Source organism: Temnothorax longispinosus, chromosome 10 (genome assembly GCF_030848805.1).
Source record: "Temnothorax longispinosus isolate EJ_2023e chromosome 10, Tlon_JGU_v1, whole genome shotgun sequence".
Lineage (NCBI taxonomy): Eukaryota > Metazoa > Arthropoda > Insecta > Hymenoptera > Formicidae > Temnothorax > Temnothorax longispinosus.
The window spans coordinates 10,983,052-11,003,018 of NC_092367.1; the positions used below are offsets into that span (position 1 = coordinate 10,983,052).

At 36.8% G+C, this 19,967-nt stretch overlaps 1 protein-coding gene across 29 annotated transcripts in view; it reads left to right on the forward strand.

Moving 5' to 3' along the window:
* Positions 1-19,967, forward strand: part of LOC139819980 (uncharacterized) — a 193,547-nt gene that overhangs the window by 129,027 nt on the left and 44,553 nt on the right. The window lies entirely within an intron of this gene.

Consider the following 19,967-nt stretch of genomic DNA (forward strand, 5'->3'; position numbering starts at 1 on the left):
ATTTCTATTTCTATTTCTATTTCTATTTCTATTTCTATTTCTATTTCTATTTCTATTTCTATTTCTATTTCTATTTCTATTTCTATTTCTATTTCTATTTCTATTTTTTTCTATTTCTATTTCTATTTCTATTTCTATTCTATTTCTATTTCTATTTCTATTTCTATTTCTATTTCTATTTCTATTTCTATTTCTATTTCTATTTCTATTTCTATTTCTATTTCTATTTCTATTTCTATTCTATTTCTATTTCTATTTCTATTTCTTTCTCTATTTCTATTTCTATTTCTATTTCTATTTCTATTTCTATTTCTATTTCTATTTCTATTTCTATTTCTATTTCTATTTCTATTTCTATTTCTATTTCTTATTCTATTTCTATTTCTATATTTCTATTTTCTATTTCTATTCTATTTCTATTTCTATTTCTATTTCTATTTCTATTTCTATTTCTATTTCTATTTCTATTTCTATTTCTATTTCTATTTCTTTCTATTTCTATTTCTATTTCTATTTCTATTTCTATTTCTATTCTATTTCTATTTCTATTTCTATTTCTATTTCTATTTCTATTTCTATTCTATTTCTATTTCTATTTCTATTTCTATTCTATTTCTATTTCTATTTCTATTTCTATTTCTATTTTCTATTTCTATTTCTATTTCTATTTCTATTTTCTATTTCTATTTCTATTTCTATTTCTATTTCTATTTCTATTTTCTATTCTATTTCTATTTCTATTTCTATTTTTCTATTTCTATTTCTATTTCTATTTCTATTTCTATTTCTATTTCTATTTCTATTTCTATTTCTATTTCTATTTCTATTTCTATTTCTATTTCTATTTCTATTTCTATTTCTATTTCTATTTCTATTTCTATTTCTATTTCTATTTCTATTTCTATTTCTATTTTTTTTTATTTTTATTTTTATTTTTATTTTTATTTTTTTAAGTCACCAGTTTTTTATTAACTACGCACACATAATCGTTTAAGTACGCCGGCTTTTTTACAACTCTGCCTGATCTCGTTGACACATACGGTGTACTTAGAACTGGTAGCTTAACGCTCTCTTGAACAACCGTTTGATCCCTTAGAGGCTCAACAATGGACTGACTTGACAGCGGTGTCTCTTCCAAATCGTATTTATGTTCGTTAAATGTTATTCCTTTTGATAGATCTTTCCTATTACGTTTAATCAACTGACCCTGCTCTGTTTTTATTTGGTATGTTCTTGAATTTGTATCCAGTCCTATTACAATTCCATTTTTATGTGGTACTAGTTTGTTTTCACTGTGAATTTTGACTGTATCCCCTATCTTAAACTCTGGAAGTAACTTCGCATCTCTGTCATAATATACCTCCTTTGCTGAGCCCGACGCTTTCTTAATATATCCGCAAACTGCTCTGACTCTACTCTATTCTTATAGTTACAGCTCGGTATCGAATTTCTTATTTTCCTCCCATACATAAGTTCTGCTGAAGTAAAACCACTCTCATCGATTGGCATATTTCTATACTGTAATAACGCCATCTCCTTATCTTTCTCTTCCTGAATGGTCTTCTTCAAAATCCTTTTTAATGTTTGTATGTGTCTTTCTGCGAGACCATTTGATTGATGATGTTTAGGAGTAGTGATTACATGTTTAATGCCCCACTCCTTTACAAAATCCACAAATCTACCACTTGTGTACTGAGGTCCCGAATCCGTGTACAATATTTTCGGTAATCCGAACCTAGCAAACATTTTTTTTAAGGATTTTATCGTCGTTTCTGTAGTTAAATCCTCTAGATCATTTATCTCTACAAACTTACTGTACGTATCTACTACTAGTATAAAATGCTTTCCTAACAAATATAAGATATCTGTAGCTAGAACCTCCCACGGTTCTTCCGGAATTTCTTTCTCTACCATTGGTTCTTTACTATTATCTGTCTGATAGCTTTTACATAAATCACAATTACTTACGAGATCTTCTATCTGTTTGGACATTCCTGGCCAAAATAACGACTTCCTGGCCATCGCTTTACATTTTTCTTTACCAAAGTGAGCATATCTTTGATAGCATAAGTCTTCTCAACTTTCGGCACTATTATGCAAGTATTTTTTAACACTAAACCATTACTTTCAGTGAGTTCTTTTTTAAACGAGAAATACGGCTTTACTAATTCTGTTAGCTCATGTTTATTTTTCGACCATCCCTTTCTAATATACTTTACTTCTTCCTGTAGTTCTTTTTCTCTCTCCGTTTCCACTTTTAGTTCATTTAATCTTACATCTGTTATATTGAAACTTTGCTCCACAAAGAATACATATGCTTCAATTTTTTCTTCCTCCAAAGAGTCGGTCGTTTTTAAATGCAATCTACTTAGATGATCCGCTACTACCAACTTTTTTCCCGGTACATATTTTAATTGTACATCAAAATTTTGCAAACTTATACGCATTCTTTGCAGTCTAGGAGGACACTTATTTAATGGTTTTTTAAAAATCGATATCAGTGGGTTATGGTCTGTTCCTACTACAAATTTTTGACCAAATAAATATTGTCTAAACTTAATGCAACCAAACAATATGGCCAAGCACTCTTTTTCTATCTGACTATACATTTTTTCTGTCAGTGTTAGTGCTCTAGACCCATAAGCCACTGGTCTTTCCTCTTGTAATATTGCACAGCCTAATCCTTCACTTGACGCATCTACGCTTAGTGTTATCGGCTTATTTACATCAAAATACGCAAGTACCGGAGGACTACATAACGCCTCTTTTAATTTCACAAAAGATCCTTGTTGTGCTGTGCCCCATACAAACGGCACATCTTTCTTTATCAGCTGTCTTAAACTACTAGTTAACTGGGCACAATTTGGTATAAACTTTGACACGTAACTTACTGTACCTAAAAACGTTAGCAACTCTTTTTTATTCTTTGGTACGCTCATTTTTTCAATTGACTGAACTTTCTCTTTATCTATTTCTATACCATCTCCCGTTAATATATGTCCTAAATATCTTACTTTATTTACATTAAAAATACATTTTTCAGCGTTGAACTATATTCCATATTCTTGTGCTCTCTTAAAAACCTTATCCATTATTCTCATTAGTTCTTCTATAGTATCTGCCCATATTACCATATCATCTGCATAAATGCCTACATTTTCAATCCCTTCAAATATTTGACTAAATACTCTATAAAATACTTCTGGACTTGAACAAATTCCATACGGTAATCTATTAAAATAGTATCTACCAAAGAGAGTATTAAACGTCGTGAACTCTCTACATTCTTCTATTAATTCTATTTGCCAAAAAGCTTTATTCGCGTCTAACTTGGTAAAACATTTTGCTTTCTTTACCTTTGCCGCTATTTCCTCAACTGTCGGTAATTGAACATATTCTCTTTTAATACAGGTGTTTAAATACTGTGGGTCTAAACAGACTCTTAACGTTCCGTCTGATTTATTCACAATTACAAACGAATTCACAAAATCTGTTGGTTTCTCTACTTTCGAAATTATCCCTGTGTTATGCCGCGTCGCCGGTTGGTGACGGCTTACGGCAAAACGGTTATTATTTTTGGGATCTCTCGACCTTACGAGTTGGAACTCGGTAGGCACAGACGGGCAGACTAGGAAGAGCTCGGGTTCGTAGGTGGAACGGGGTGTAGGCGTCGTTAAATGAACTTCACTTCGTTTTACTTTATATTGGAGCTTTATTTCAGCGCCCCTTTACACTCACTAACTTACACTTGTATTTGTCTTTCACATTTACTATAACTCGTACGCGCTTTGTTATAATGTAAACTTTCACGATACGACTTACGAGAACGGTCACGGGCAGAGTCTCCGGTGTAATACTCTCCGTCGCGGCTTCTTCGGCGGTCCCTTATATTGTTTTGAGTTATGCCCTGTCGGCGCTTTTCCGCCGGGTTCGACGGTCCCCCGAATGAGGTCGGTCAGTGACCGAGCGCATTCGCAATCTCGCTGTACTCCTGCGGTTCCGCGATGGTCAAAATGCGTTGTCGCACATTCCTATGCATCTCGCAATATTGACGCGGAAGCTTGATGAACTTCCGCGGTTCCGCGATTGTCGAAATGCGTTGTCGCACATTCCTATGCATATCGCAATAGTTCGATTGACGCGGAAGCTTGATGAACTTCCGCGTCCGCGTCGGCGTAAATTGAAGAGTCTTTCGAAAGGCTATTCTATAATTTCATTATAATTAATTTAATAATTATTCGTTGTAACTTTAGATTACAACACCTGCATCTTCCATCTTTTTCAACTCATTTCTTAATTTGTTTATTAATCTAAATGGCACATGTCTGCAGGGCTCTACTTTACCTACACTACCTTTTTTTAGTTCTATTTTATATTGATAGTTTTTTATTTTACCATAGCCTTGAAACACTTCTGTATATTTCTTTATTATTTCACTTTTTATATCTTTATTTGTTGTTAACATTTCATGAACGTCTACATACTTCTCTTTATCTTTAGGGTGAACCCTTTTTATTAAATTAAATTCACACAAACTTTCTAATCCTAAAATTGGCACACCTTTACCTTCAAAAACTTGAAATTCTACTTTTTTACTGGTCTTATCTAACCTACAATTTAACAGCACTTTCCCTACCGTTTTAATTTTTTCTCCATTATAGTTTCTCAATACTACGTTTGACTTCACATACTCTTTTATTCCTACCCTTTTATATATTTCTAACGGTAATATTACACTGCGCTCCTGTATCAATTTTAAAGGCTACTTTCCTATCGATCCTTATACTTTTCCAGATTTAAATGCTGTACCTATTCTTTTCTCGCATCAATCGAATCTACACTTATCCAATCTATTAAAAACTCGTCGTAATTATCATTGTTTGTATTATCACTATCCGCGTTTACAATCTTGATTGACTTTTTGCTTTTACACATTTTTACAAAGTGTCCTTTTTTACCGCAATTTATACACTCTTTGTTGTACGCTGGACAATTCTTGTATTGATGATTGTATCCGCATCGTTGACATAATCGCTCCCCCTGTGGTGCGTCCGTCGAAGCCCGATGTTTTGCCGCCATCTTGCTCATGACCTTTGCTCATTGCATCGCCTCTCGCCTGCTGCCTCTGAGGTTTCCCGGGTCTGTCTTTCTGCTTGATAACTGCTATCTCCGTCGTCGGTTCAAACTGTTTTACCTGCTGTTCTGCTAATTCTGCCGCCTTACATATCTGCACTGTTTCTGTAGCGTTAGATCACTTTCACGTCTATCTTTCAGTCATTTATCGATAATACCTGCTACTATGCGATCTTCAATTAAACGGTCTTTTAATGTTCCAAAATTAAACTCGGTTCTTAATTTTCTCAGTTCTGTTAAATACGCATCAAACATTTCCCCCGGTTGTTGATTTCGAGTGAAGAACAGATGCGAATTTACACTTTCGTTCTTTACCGGCACAAAATATTCTTCGAACTTCTTTAACACCGTATTGAAGTTCTTACTCTCTTCTTCGCTGAGTGTAAACGTGTTGTACACGTCTATACATGCGTCACCTATGCAGTGTAGCAGCAACGCAACTTGTACTTCAATCGGTAGTTTATCGGCTCCTGAGGCTATCCGGTAGATATCAAATCGTTGCTTCCACTTGATAAAGCCTTCTGCCGTCAGACTTGTTAACTTTTCCGAGGGTTTTAATCCCATCATCTGTATCGTGTTCGTCGTCGCTGTCGAGGCCCCGCTCGCTTCCGTGGTCGACATCTTGAATCTTCTAGAAACTTCTTTGGCTCTGTCGTATTTTCTCTTATGTTTGATATATTTTTCCAATCTTCATGCACATATATTCGTATGCCGCAGCGCCATGTTATAAGTGTAGTTTTAAATGAACACTTAATATTGTTATAAGTCTTTTATTAAAATATCCGTAGTCTATAATATTACAATGCGACTCTCGTAGGACCACACGACACGATTATTCGAGTGTTCCCAAAACTCTTCCTCTGCACCGGCGCTACCTGGGGGTTTCCGCTGTCCCTACACTAACCTAAGACTATGCACAACCATGACAAAGATACACATTTACAATAACAAAAATGCATTTAACAAATATACATTTTTTTTATACTTATTATTATTTTTCAAAGAAGTCAAATGTCGAAACGAATTACATCTGCTTTCCCAGACAGCACATAAAACTAATAAACTAAAAGATGACGAAAAAACGTCTTTTTACAGTCGTTTTTTGGCTAGACAAAAAGATGTCTTTCTGACTACACACAAAGTCGATTTTTTGATTGGATGAAAAGTCGTCTAAAAGATGTCTTACATGACGCTTTTTCTAATGTGCATGCGCAAGAGTTCCCATAATATATATGTCATGACTAAAGAGCCTATAATTTTATAACTTTTAACGGCAGTATTGTTATCGTTACGTTGTCGCTGCATATATATCGATATATATATTATACATGTACATACAGCATTAATGTAAAGAAAACGACTGTCGGTAAAATAGTTATATGAAAGAGACCTAACCTAAAAGTAGGATTGACTTGAAATTTGAAGCTACAAGACTTTGGAGCGCTGAAAAATTATGGTAGCGTTCAGCAGAGAAAGCAGCTCAGTGAGCGTTTAGTGATTATTGTTTCTGATTAATATATATTAGGTATACGTTTTCCTGAATCTATCGAAGGTCTAAAAGAATTCCAGATAGCAAGTTGCCCGCAGGTTGCTGTCAATTTGCTTAAAACTGCTCTGCTAAGTTGCCTTCAATAATATTGAGGAAAGCGGCTTCCGATTTTGCCTATTGGATTGCCGACTTTTATTGTCACCAAAACGGTTGCCAACAGATTGTGGCAACTTTTATGGCAATAAGTATATGCTACGAGCTTTCCGGTTGTTTGCGTAAGGTAATCGTTGTCTGCATAATGCTTTTAAGTTGCTCTAAACCAGAGAGAAACCTGAGAGAGGCCATCCGGGCTTTTTCGTGGGGACGCATTTTCCGACGCGCCGCCTGAGAAAGTGCAACTCAACTACGTCGTTTCGCTCGGTAACTGCACATGGTTTGCGTCCGTGCTAATGGTTCGTGTCCGAACTAGCCAGCTGGAGGGGATCTGCTGGCCGCGGCGGCCGCGCTCGGCCGGCCCGGCGATCGGCAAGCTTCGAGCGAGGAGAGAAGGACAGACATACGATCTGCTGTCTCGGCTGTCTCCTTCTCTCTTGAGCTATGACGTGTAGCTGTTTTGGCACGCGCCGGTTATGCGACATTGCCACGATGCCACGATGCCACGCATTTCGGGAATCGCGTCTCGTGCCTCGCCAGCCTCGCCGACTGCCAAGTCTCGAGTTGTCAAATCGACAATGCGCTACGTTACATTTATAAATATTTATTTAATTATATTTACAATTTATATACATATATATATATATATATATATAAAATTTATAAATATAAAAATTGCAAAAATAATTAAATAAATATTAGCTATCGAGAAAAGAATTGTAGTTTATAGTATCAAAAAAGGTAAAAAAAAGTGCCAAGTACACGCAATGTATTTTGTAAATTCAAAAATCTAACTTAAGTGGTAGCTTTATATCTTTTTCACAAAATTATATTATCTAACTTAACTCAAGTGACATGTATTTCAAAAAAAAGATGTAAAATCTTTAATTTCTTCTTCACAAAATTATATTACCTAACTTAACTCAAATGACATGTATTTCAAAAAAAAGATGTGAAATATTTATTTTCTTCTTCACAAAATTATATTACCTAACTTAACTCAAGTGACATGTATTTCAAAAAAAGACGTGAAATCTTTAAATTAAATTGCGCCAATTGTAAAGAGAATATGTATATTGCTTTGAAAGATAATTGTTATGCAACTACTTTAAAGAAATAAAACTCAAGTGGTATCTTCGTATTCTTATTCAAGGGTCTTCCTATTCTAAACCCAAGTGATAATAGGTTCTTAATTCTCTTTAACAAATTTTTAATATTACAAAGAATCATTTTAATTACAAAGAATTAAACTAGTAACAGTACAAAATAAAAATATTTAATTAAAACAAAATAAACAAATCTTTCTTGTAAAAAAACTTGGCGCTGCTAGACTTTAAAATTTAAACATTAAAATTTAAACATTAGTACTAAGATTTTTGATTGAATAAAAAACAATAAACATAATTTAAGGAGGAATGCGATAGGAGTAAAAAAGCAGCGCCAAGTTTTTTTACAAGAAAAATTTATTTATTTTGTTTTAATTAAATATTTTTATTTTGTACTGTTACTTGTTTAATTCTTTGTAATTAAAATGATTCTTTGTAATATTAAAAATTTGTTAAAGAGAATTAAGAACCTATTATCACTTGGGTTTAGAATAGGAAGACCCTTGAATAAGAATACGAAGATACCACTTGGGTTTTATTTCTTTAAAGTAGTTGCATAACAATTATCTTTCAAAGCAATATATACATATTCTCTTTACAATTGGCGCAATTTAATTTAAAGATTTCACATCTTTTTTTTAAATACATGTCACCTGAGTTAAGTTAGGTAATATAATTTTGCGAAGAAGAAAATAAATATTTCACATCTTTTTTTTTAAATACATGTCATTTGAGTTAAGTTAGGTAATATAATTTTGTGAAGAAGAAATTAAAGATTTTACATCTTTTTTTTGAAATACATGTCAATTGAGTTAAGTTGGATAATATAATTTTGTGAAAAATATATAAAACTACTACTTAGGTTAGATTTTTGAATTTACAAAATACATTGCGTGTACTTGGCACTTTTTTTACCTTTTTTGAAAAAGGTAATTTTGTACTGATATTACCTATTTTATAGTGTTAAGCAAGAATCTGCAAAACATTTTTATTTTTTAATTATTCACAAAATTAGCAATAACAACAAATACATAAAAATTAATAATATTTAAGTAAAAGTAAATTATACATTTCTCACAAAAATTGAAGAAATACTAAATTTATCTTTAAAAATAGGCAAAATTCGAGCAGCTATAACTTTGTTAAAAATGAATAAAATTTAAATTTCAAGCTTAAAACCTCTACTTTCGAAAGGTTACTATTATTCGTCCAATTTTTATTATGTCTAGACATAATTTTAATTCAGCGAATTTTTATTATGTCATGACATAATTTTAATTCTGCCGCTAGAGAATTTTTAAGTCAATTTTTATGAATCAAGCTTGAATTCGATGTCTAAGTGTCCCAGGTTGCCGATAACGAGGTCCACATAGTGCGCTCCATAGTTTTCGGTGTCCAGGTGTATTAATACCTTGAATTTGATGTTCACGTGTTCCAGGTTGCCGATGACGGGTTCCAGATAGTGCGCTCCAGAGTTTTCGGTGTCCAGGTGTAATAATACGTTGAATTCGATGTCTAGGTGTCCCACGTTGCCGATGACGAGGTCCACATAGTGCGCTTCGTAGTTTTCGGTGTCTACGTGTATTAATATCTCAAATTCGATATCTACGTGTCTTACATTTAGATTTAAAGTTATTAATACACCTAGACACCAAAAACTACGAAACGCACTATGTAAACCTCGTCAACGGCAACCTGGGACACGTAGACATCGAATTCGAAGTATTATTACACCTAGACACCGAAAACTACGGAGCGCGCTATCTGGACCCCGTCATCAGCAACCTGGGACACCTAGACATTAATTTCAAGGTATTAATACACGTAGACACCGAAAACTACGGAGCGCACTATGTGAACCTCGTCATCGGCAACCTGGGACACCTAGACATCGAATTCAAGGTATTAATACACGTAGACACTGAAAACTACAGAGCTCACTATCTAGACATCGTCATCGGCAACCTGGGACACCTAGACATCGCCTTCAACGTATTATTACACCTGGGCACCGAAAATTACGAAGCGCACTATGTGGATCTCGTCATCGGCAACCTGGGACACCTAGACATAGAATTCAACGTACGATTACACCTGGACACCGAAAACTATGAAGCGCACTATCTGGATCCCGTCATCGGCAACCTGGGACACGTGGACATCGAATTCAAGGTATTAATACACGTAGACACCGAAAACTACGGAGCACACTATGTGGACCTTGTCATCGGCAACCTGGGACATCTAGACATCGAATTCAACGTACAATTACACCTGGACACCGAAAACTATGAAGCGCACTATCTGGATCTCGTCATCGGCAACCTGGGACACGTGGACATCGAATTCAAGGTATTAATACACGTAGACACCGAAAACTACGGAGCGCACTATGTGGACCTCGTCATCGGCAACCTGGGACACGTAGACATCGAATTCAACGTATTATTACACCTGGACACCGAAAACTATGAAGCGCACTATCTGGACCTCGTCATCGGCAATCTGGGATACCTAGACGTCGAATTTAAGCTTGATTCATAAGAATCGACTTAAAAATTCCCTAGTGGCACTTTCTGCCAAGCGTAGAGAACCTTTTCCGGCAGCGGTGGTAATACGATGTAATAAGGATACGAAATCTCTCCAGATAAACGTGAAGCAATTGACTCAATATATATTATATATATATATATACCTAATTTACCTAAATAGAAATCTTCCTCCTGACCGATAAGTCTATCGACCTAATTTCGAAATACGCGCGCGATATCGAAACTGGCGATACCTGCGCAGCCAGCGTCGAAAAAGTGAAAGTGACATTTCTCTGATAATCATAATAATAATATATCAGCGTTAGGAGAAGAAGTATCTTAATATAAAATTTTCACATTTTGACTTTGCGTCGCAATATCTCCGCTCGTAGGGCACGTAGCGGAATATTATGAGAGAAACCCCTCCCCCCCCCCCTAATTGGACCCCAAGCTATCGATCAAGCCTATTTAGAACTTGATCCGTTCACTCGTTATCGAGATCTCAACATCTCGAGTACTCGCAACCCGTCGCGTCGCGTAAAAGGTCGGTCACGGTCGGTCTCGCTCCGCGTGTACTTGGCACGAGACACTACCGTGTCTTTTGATTCTTTTTACTCTTATTAGGTTTATAATTTTAGCTATGCATGTTTAAACGGTGAAATCACGAGCACCAAAAGAGAGATATTGGATTAAAATAGAAACAATTTATTAAACAAACAATACACACGTTAACGTTTCGACTGTACTTATAGTCTTCTTCGGAACGGATTGCTATGAAAGAAGAAAATAAATATCAAAAAACATGTTAACGTTAGCATACTAAAACATTAAACAATCTCTTAATAACATAAATAAAATAAACAATCTAATTAAATCACAAGTATAAAAACGCCGGAATAATCGAATAAAACCATGACAACATACCTACATTTATTTATATTAAGAAGTAAAGAAGGTAATCTCTTATTCCATCAGGAAAGAAATGTAAAAAATTGTTAAGGAGATATTCTGGTTTAAAAAGTCATAAAGAAAGATATTTTTCAGGAATTTTTTGCAGGGAAACGAAAAGGGCGAATAACGCTAAACTGTACATGTTTCTTTAGCCTTATTTTGAAAATATATTTTTAGTTTTAAATAATAAAAATGCTCTTCTTTTCCATATTATATCCTGTCATTTGGTGTAAATTAAAGGTGTAAATGACAGACGGTGTAAATTATTCTAGCTGTGCTATAGGTATCTGAAACGCAAAAACAAAAATTTTTTTTATTTAGGAGAAGTGTGGCTATTGTCAGAACTAGAACTAAACTAATATTTCCATTCTGGCGGCCTTTTTATTAAAAATATTATAACTTTTTTCAAAATTTTTGAAGTATTTTATTAAAAGAAGAAAAGACTTCCGGTTCCGGAACATAGAAGGTGACAGGTGTGAACATAGCGGAGATAAAGTGGTAGAAAAGTGCGATACAGAAAGGGTAGGAGAGAGCGGGAGTAGCGGGACAGCAAGGGATGGAGGTGTGAGACGGCGGAGGTGAAAGAGTTAAGTGGGGGCGAAATCGGTTAAAAGGTGAAAAGTGAAGAAAGTGGCTGGAACGAAGTGACAGTTGAGGCATAGACGGTAAGTAATATAGAGGGGCGACAGTACGTAGGAAAGAGGCGCGAAAGTGGGCATAGACTAGCTCAGTCATAGAAGGGAAGCTCGGATATAGAAGGAATAGTAGGACGTGCACGCAGCCATAGGATACAAAACAAGAAAGAGGGATAGGCAAATCAAGAACAGCGGATGGATAAAAAGAAGGAAATAGAATCAGAAAGTGTACAACAGGGAGATAAAGGAAAGAAGAGGGAAGGCGAGAAGAAAGCGAGAGGCAGACCAACGAAGGCGGAGGAGCTAGCCAAATTAAGAAGAGTGGACAGTACAGGATCGGTTAAGGAATTCTTTCAGAAGAGTGAGAAAAGGAAGAGGGAAGAAGAGGTGGAGGAAGCAGCGAATGCGGAGGAAGAAATTCTAAAAGAATTTAACGCACAAAGAAGGGTCAACAGATCACCGCCGCCCAAAATCAAAAAAGAAAAGCAGGGAAAAGAAAATATGGCGACGGAAGAATTACTGGAGAAGGTTAAAGAAATTTTGAAGAAAATGGAGGAACAAGAAGGAGAAAGAAAGAAAGATAAGGAGGAGCAAGAGAAAGAAAGAAAAAGAGATAAAGAGGAAATAAAAAACGAAATTAAAAGACTGAGGGAGGAATTGAGGAGAAGCGAGGAGATATGGGAAAATCAAAGAAAGACTCTGGAAGGAAGAATTAAGAATTTAGAGGAGAAGGCGGAGAAGATAGAAGTAAACATGTCAATGAGTGAGGGAAGGGAGATAATAAGGAAAATGAAAGAGATAGAAAGAAATATGGAGATGGCAGAAAGAAGAAGGAGGAGAGTAAACATAATTGTAAGAGAAGAGAAAACAGGAAATGAAAAGGAAAGAAAAGAAAAAACCGAGAAGTTGATAGAAGAAATAAATAGTTCGAAAATGGCCATCGAGGAAGTACAAGAAATTGGACATGGAGAATTTAAGATGAAGGTGCTGAGATGCAGAAATTGGGAAAACAAACGAGAGATAATGATGAGAAAGAAAGAGCTAGGAAAGAAGTATGGCTGTTTTCTGAATGACGACCTTACTAAAAAAAAAAGGCAGATACAGAAAGAGTTAAGAAAGATAACAAGGGAAAAAAAGGAGGCAGGAAAATAGGTAACGGTAGGTTACCAAAAAATATGGGAGAATAATAAGGAATGGAGATGGAACGAAAGCAAAGAAGCGCTAGAAGAAAGGGATTATTTTCGCAGATAAGAAAGAAAAGAAGAAGGATAAAGAAGGGTTAAGAATGATGAACGAGAGAAGGAGGGAAGAGATACAAGAAGGAAGACAGGAAAGGTCTAAGGAGGTAGAAGAAAGTCAGAACACACCAGAAGAAACCAGAATGGACGAAGAAAGTATAAAGGAGGTAAATGAGGAAAATATTAGAGGAAACGGTATAAGGGAAGTCGAGGGGCAAGAGAAAAGATATATAGGAGAAGAGGAAAGAAACGACGGGGAGAGTGAAGAGACGTGGAAAGTGGCCTTTTGGAACGTAGCTGGTTTATCAAACAAGGATAAGGACTTCTGGGAAGGGATAAAGGAATGGGATGTGATTGTGATGATGGAGACGTGGACTGATGAGAAAGGATGGGAGAAGGTGAAGGAGAAGCTACCGAGAGAATATAGATGGAGAGTATAGATAGCAGCCAGGAGGAACAAGAAAGGCAAAGCGAGCGGAGGCATGTTGCTAGGAATAAGGAAAAGCATAGAAGAGATAAAGGAAAGAAGGGAGACGGAGGAAGAAGGAAAAATCGAAGGTAAGATAAGAATAGGAGAGGAAGTATGGAGAATAATAGGAATCTATGTAAACAACAATATAGGCGAGAAACTAGAAGGTCTGAAGGAAAGGACGGAGGAGGGGGAAAGAGGAGTAAGGACCATAATAGGAGGTGACTTTAACGCGAGAACGGGAGAGGAAGGAGGATGGGAAGAGGAAATCGAGAGAAGAGAGGAAAGAGGGAGGAAGTCGAAAGATAAGAAGATAAATAAAGAAGGCAGAAAGTTACTGGAGTTTATCGAGGAGAGAGGATGTATGATATTAAATAGAGGCACGAAGGGGGACGAGGAGGGAGAATATACTTACACAGGGGGAAGAGGTGAGACAGTCATAGATTACATAATAGGGGACGAGGAGGTTAGAGAAAAGGTAGAAAGACTGGAAGTAGGAGAAAGGATAGATTCGGACCATCACCCATTAATACTATGGATGAGAGGAAGCTCGAAGAGAAGGCAAAGGAGGAGAGGAGCTGAAAAAATGAGAAGAAGGAGAGTATGGAATGATGAAGGAAAGACGCAATTTAGGGAGAAGTTAGGCACGATTGGAGGAAAAAGAGACCTGCAAGAGGAAATAGAGGAAGGAACAAGGAAGATAAGAAGAGTGATTAAGGAGAACGAGGATAAGAATGAAAGAGAGATTATCAAGAACAAAAGAGGGTGGTGGGACGAGGAATGTACGGAGAGCAAGAGGGAAGTGAGGAGAGAACTAAGGAAATGGAGAAAAGGGAAAGGAGAGGCAGAAAGATACAGAGAAAGAAGGAAAGAATATAGGGAAATGTGTGATAGAAAGAAGAAGGAGGAGAAAGAAAGAATGATTAGAGAGATTGGAGAAGCGAAAACGGAGGGAAAGGTGTGGGAGTTGATAGGCAGAGTAAGGAAGAGAAGAAGAAGGGTGAATGAAGAGATAAAACCGGAAGAGTGGAAGGAGTATTTCATGGATCTGATGGGTGGAGTGGAGAACAGAGTGGTAAAGGGAGAGGGAGACAGAAGTAGACAGGAAAAAGAAGAGATAGGATTAGAAGAGATAAGAAACGTAATAAAGAAACTAAAGACGGGAAAAGCAATAGGCAATGACGGAATACCTAACGAGGCATGGAAGTACGGAGGAGAAGAAATGGTGAAATAGATATGGGAGGTATGCAAACGTGTCTGGAGAGGTGAAGGCTGGCCGGAACAATGGAAGGAAGGGGAGATAATCCCATTAGTTAAAAAAAGAGAAGGGAGAGAGGTGAAGGACTATAGAGGAATAACCATCATGTCTTCGATGTACAAAATCTACACGGCGATACTGGCGGAAAGAATAAGAGAAGAAGTAGAAGCGAAGAAATTGATTCCCGATAATCAAACGGGATTCAGGAAAGGAATGGGAACGATGGATCAAATATTCGCTTTGAACTACCTGGTAAACAGACAAATAGGAAAAGAGAAAGGAAAGATGACGGTTTTTTGTGGATCTGAAGGCTGCCTTTGACTCAGTGGACAAAAGAGTATTAATCAAGGCAATGAGAGAAAGAGGAGTGAGACAAGGATTGATAGACAGAGTAGAGGAAGTACTGAGGGAAACAAAGAGCAGAGTAGGGAAGGGAGGAGAGAGTGGTGGTCAATTTTGGACGGCGAAAGGCCTGAGACAGGGATGCCCACTAAGCCCAATATTATTCAACCTATTAATCGCAGACATAGAGGAGTATATAAAAAAAGGCGGATGGGGAGGAGTGAAATTAAGAGGTGAGAAAATATACACACTAATGTATGCAGATGATATTGCACTGCTGGCAGAGGAGGAGCAGGACATGAGATCAATGATAAGCAGGTTAGAAGGATATCTAGACAGAAAAGGGTTAACTCTGAGTATAGAGAAGTCAAAGGTAATGAGATTCAGAAAGGGAGGAGGAAGGAAGAAGAAGTACGACTGGAGGTGGAAGGGAAAAAAATTAGAAGAGGTTAAAGAATTCAAGTATTTAGGGTATACGATGAAGGAGAATGGAGGACAGGAGGCGCATATCAGAGAGAGAAGAAGGAAGGCAGCAGGAGTAATGAGGGAAGTGTGGGGGATAGGGAAGAGGATGTGGAAAAAGGACTGCAAAAGAAGGATCTGGCTATACGACACACTGATATGGACAGTGATGGGATACGGGGCAGAAGTATGGGGGATGGAAGGAGAGGAAGGAGGTAGAAGGTATTCACGAGAGATATCTTAGATGGGTACTTGGAGTAAACTGGAGGACGCCGGGATATATGGTCAGAGACGAGCTAGAAAGAGAGAAGATGAGAAGTAGAGCAAGCAAGAGAGCATGGAAATTTGAAAAAAAATTGGAAGAAGGTAGAGGAGGAGAGATAGCGAGAAAGTGTCTGGAAGAAATGAAAGAGAGATGGAAGAGAGGAAAGGTAATAGGGAGATGGGAGCAGGAGAGAAAAGATTACTTGGAAGGGATCGGAGTAGAAATGGAAGGAGGAGAGGAGCTGGAGGAGGAGGAATTGGAAAAGAAGGAGAAAGATAAGGAGAGACAAGAAAGGATAGAAAAGATCGTAGGATCGAAGTACAACAGATGGTATAAGAGCATAAGGAAGGACGGGATCCCGGACTATCTAAAGAAGGGATGGGAGGAAGCAAGATGGAGCAGGATTGCAAGATTTAGACTGGGTAACGAAGTGAAGGAGGGGCTATACTGGGAAAATGAGGAGGATAAAAAATGCAGGATGTGGGAGGGAAGAGGAAACATGGGAACATGTATGGGAGGAATGTACGAGATGGGTGGAATGGGAAGGAGAGGGGTGGCAGGATGTGGCAGAGAGATTACTGGGAGAAAAGGGAGAGGGGGAAGAATGGATGAAAGCAATAGAGGAAATGAGACGAGATGGAGGAGGGAGGAAAATGAGAAAGGAAGAAGGATGGGCCGACAACGCAACGAGGGAGGATCAAGGAGGACGAGACAACGAAAAGGATTGAAGAGGAATATGTTTATAATAAATTATATGTATAATTGTATGTAAATTGTTGTAAACTGGATGTACAGGGTTGGGTACGTCCCTACAAAACGCCCTTTTAGACCCCTTGGGGTAATAAAGTATCTTATCTAATCTAAATCTATTAAAAGAAGAAAAAAACTAATAAACGTACAATGTTTATTCTAGTTCAGAGTTCAGACGATAGTCGCACTTCTTCTTATAAATAAGAAAATTTTTGGTTGCGTTTCTGATACCTATAGAACGGTTAGAATCATTTACATCATCTGTCACTTATACCTTATTCTAGTAATCAGGATATAACATAAAAAAGAGGATATAACATAAAATTTTTGTTACTTAAAAAATAAAAATATATTTTCAAAATAAAGTTAAAAGAACATGAAAAGTTTAACGTTATTCGCTTTCTTCGTTTTCCTACAAAAAATTCATGGAAAATAAAATAAACGAAATATTAAGCTCTCCTGAATAAATCAAATAAAGAGGAATAATAGAAGCAATCGGAGCCACGCGCGGTAATTAATGCGCAATCAAATTATAGTCAATAATAAAATATATTAGTTAATACAAAATCGGACGTTTTGACACTTTTTTTGTGTCATCTTCAGCGTATAAATGAAAATAATACATAAAATTTCGACGATAAAATACAGTCAGTCGCGACAAAATTACAATTACAATCTCTTACTTACGTAATTGTAATTTTAATACTGACACATTGCATTTTCTAACATATTGCCATTCCGGTTTTCTCGGTTTAGAAAGGACAATTGAATCTTTCCTTTCTACCTGGTCTATCAACGTGGGAGTTAAACGTCGAAGATTCAAACAATTCGCGGAGCATGTGCATATCGGCCTATCTTGATGGACTACCGAACAACCGTATGGCTTCTAATTTATTCATTTGACTGTGCCATTCTACTGACTGACTCATTTTATCGCGACTGACTGTATTTTATCATCAAAATTTTATGTATTATTTTCATTTATACGCTGAAGGTGACACAAAAAAAGTGTCAAAACGTCCGATTTTGTATTAACTAATATATTTTATTATGAAAAATACCTATTTTCACGACCTTTCAAATCAGAATACTCCCTTAATTTATTATTTGTTATTAATATATTGTTATTGGTAATTACATATAAGTGATTAGAAAGCATATAGTACAAAATAGTTTCAATATTCAAATTATTGTAATAATAAAGAAATCAATTTTTTACAAAATATTTACATTTTCTTCTGTGTCTGTATCGTATGTATTATTGCAGACAAGTTTTTTTGTACGTTTACATTTCTTTTGCACATTTTTTACACGCTTATCTGTTATAAGCGTAATGTCAAATGCAAGATTTTCATAATCAAACGTTCAACATTTTCGACATTTTTCTACAAACGAGGGACCAACAATATCATTGGCTGCATGTAGCTTCATAGGCCAGTCAATTTACGGTTTTAATCGAATTTGATTTTGGAAGTTTAATTTATGTGCCATTCGACATAGTAAATGGCACTGATATAAACATATCAATTTTTTACTTTGTAAAAAAAAAATTTTTTTTTTTAAATTAGCCCCTTTTGACCTTTTACTCGAAACGCTGAAGAATTTGACGTTGCTTCATCAACATTTAATTTTGCGGTAAAACTGCAGATTAAGACCTCACCGATTTCAATGACCTTGATGTATGTTGTCAAGGTCATGACCCCGAATGACCTTCAGAAAGTTTTAGCCGTCACTCGCTATTCGTCAAAAAGTTATTAACAAAAAAAGTTTGGAAAATATAGCAGCTATTTTTAGTATTGGAAGGCAAATGACTAATATATATGTCAAAATAGTTCACGCATACACTTTCCACGCAAAACGAGGTGCCACATGGGTTCGTAACGCGCTTTACAAGCTCGAAATATATAAACCTATTTAGTTTATTGTATTTCTTTATTACCCTCTGCGGTCACATGGGTTCGTGGCGCGCTTTAAAAGTATTTAAGTGTTTAAAGCGCGTCACTAATCTTAGGTTAGTAGGTTAAACACTTAAATACTTTTAAAGCGCGCCACGAACCCATGTGACCACAGGGGGTGATAAAGAATTATAATAAACTAAGTAGGTTTATATATTTCGAGCTTGTAAAGCGCGTTACGAACCCATGTGGCACCTCGTTTTGCGTGGAAAGTGTATGCGTGAACTATTTCGACATATATGTAGGATCGTAACAGAAAGAAACACAAGGTTTATAGGAATAAGCGAAAAGAACTTTTATTAAACAAAGCGCACGAACGTCTTGCCCGTATGGCTTCTCTCGGGAGACTCTCCTCATTCTCTACTCAGCCAAGCGAGGGCGCCGCTGCGTCGCTCGCGATCCCACACTCGGCCATTCTGAAGTCAGCATCGTCCTCGATGCTCATGGTGTCTACGTCATCGTCACAGTCACTGTCATTCCCTCCTGGGACGTCAATGTCTGGGTCCCAGCCATGGTTAGGCCATGGCTTCAGATTGTCTGCTGAAGTACTCGTACGTCTCGGACTCTCGTGTTCTCCAAGCTTCTCTACGATGTATCGGTCCCCTCGTAACATCGTGACTATTTTGTAGGGACCCAAAAACTTCGGGTGCACCTTTAGACCAGGACCTATTTGAGTACGTCGAATGGCTACGACATCTCCGACTCGGTACTTGGTAGCAGATTTCCGTTTTTTATTGAAAGTCTCTCGATTCTCCTTCTGGATCTTCAGGATGTTCTCCTTCGCCTTACTGCGGATCGCTGATCTCTCTTGTTGAAAAGTCTCGATAGCCGTCTTCTGTAGAATTTCACGTAGCTGTAGATCCTCTCTTAATTGCATATCTCTCCCTATTAGCAACTCAAATGGTGAGGTACCAATACTTCGGTTAAATGAAGAGTTGATAAACTGCTGCACCTTGTCTACGTGCTTATACCACTCTTCTGGCTTCGTCGTCGACAATTTACTAAGTATCGCAATGATAGATTGATTCAATCTCTCGACTTGACCATTCGCGCGTGGAACTCCCGTTGTAATCAAGTTATGTTCTATGTTTTCTTCTTCGCAATACTGCTTGAAAGCATGCGATGTGAACGCCGTTCCTCGATCTGAAATTATCCTCCTGGGATTCCCAAAAATTATAGCTTGCTTACGTAATCGGGTGATTACTTCATCCGTCGTCGTGGATCTAGTAG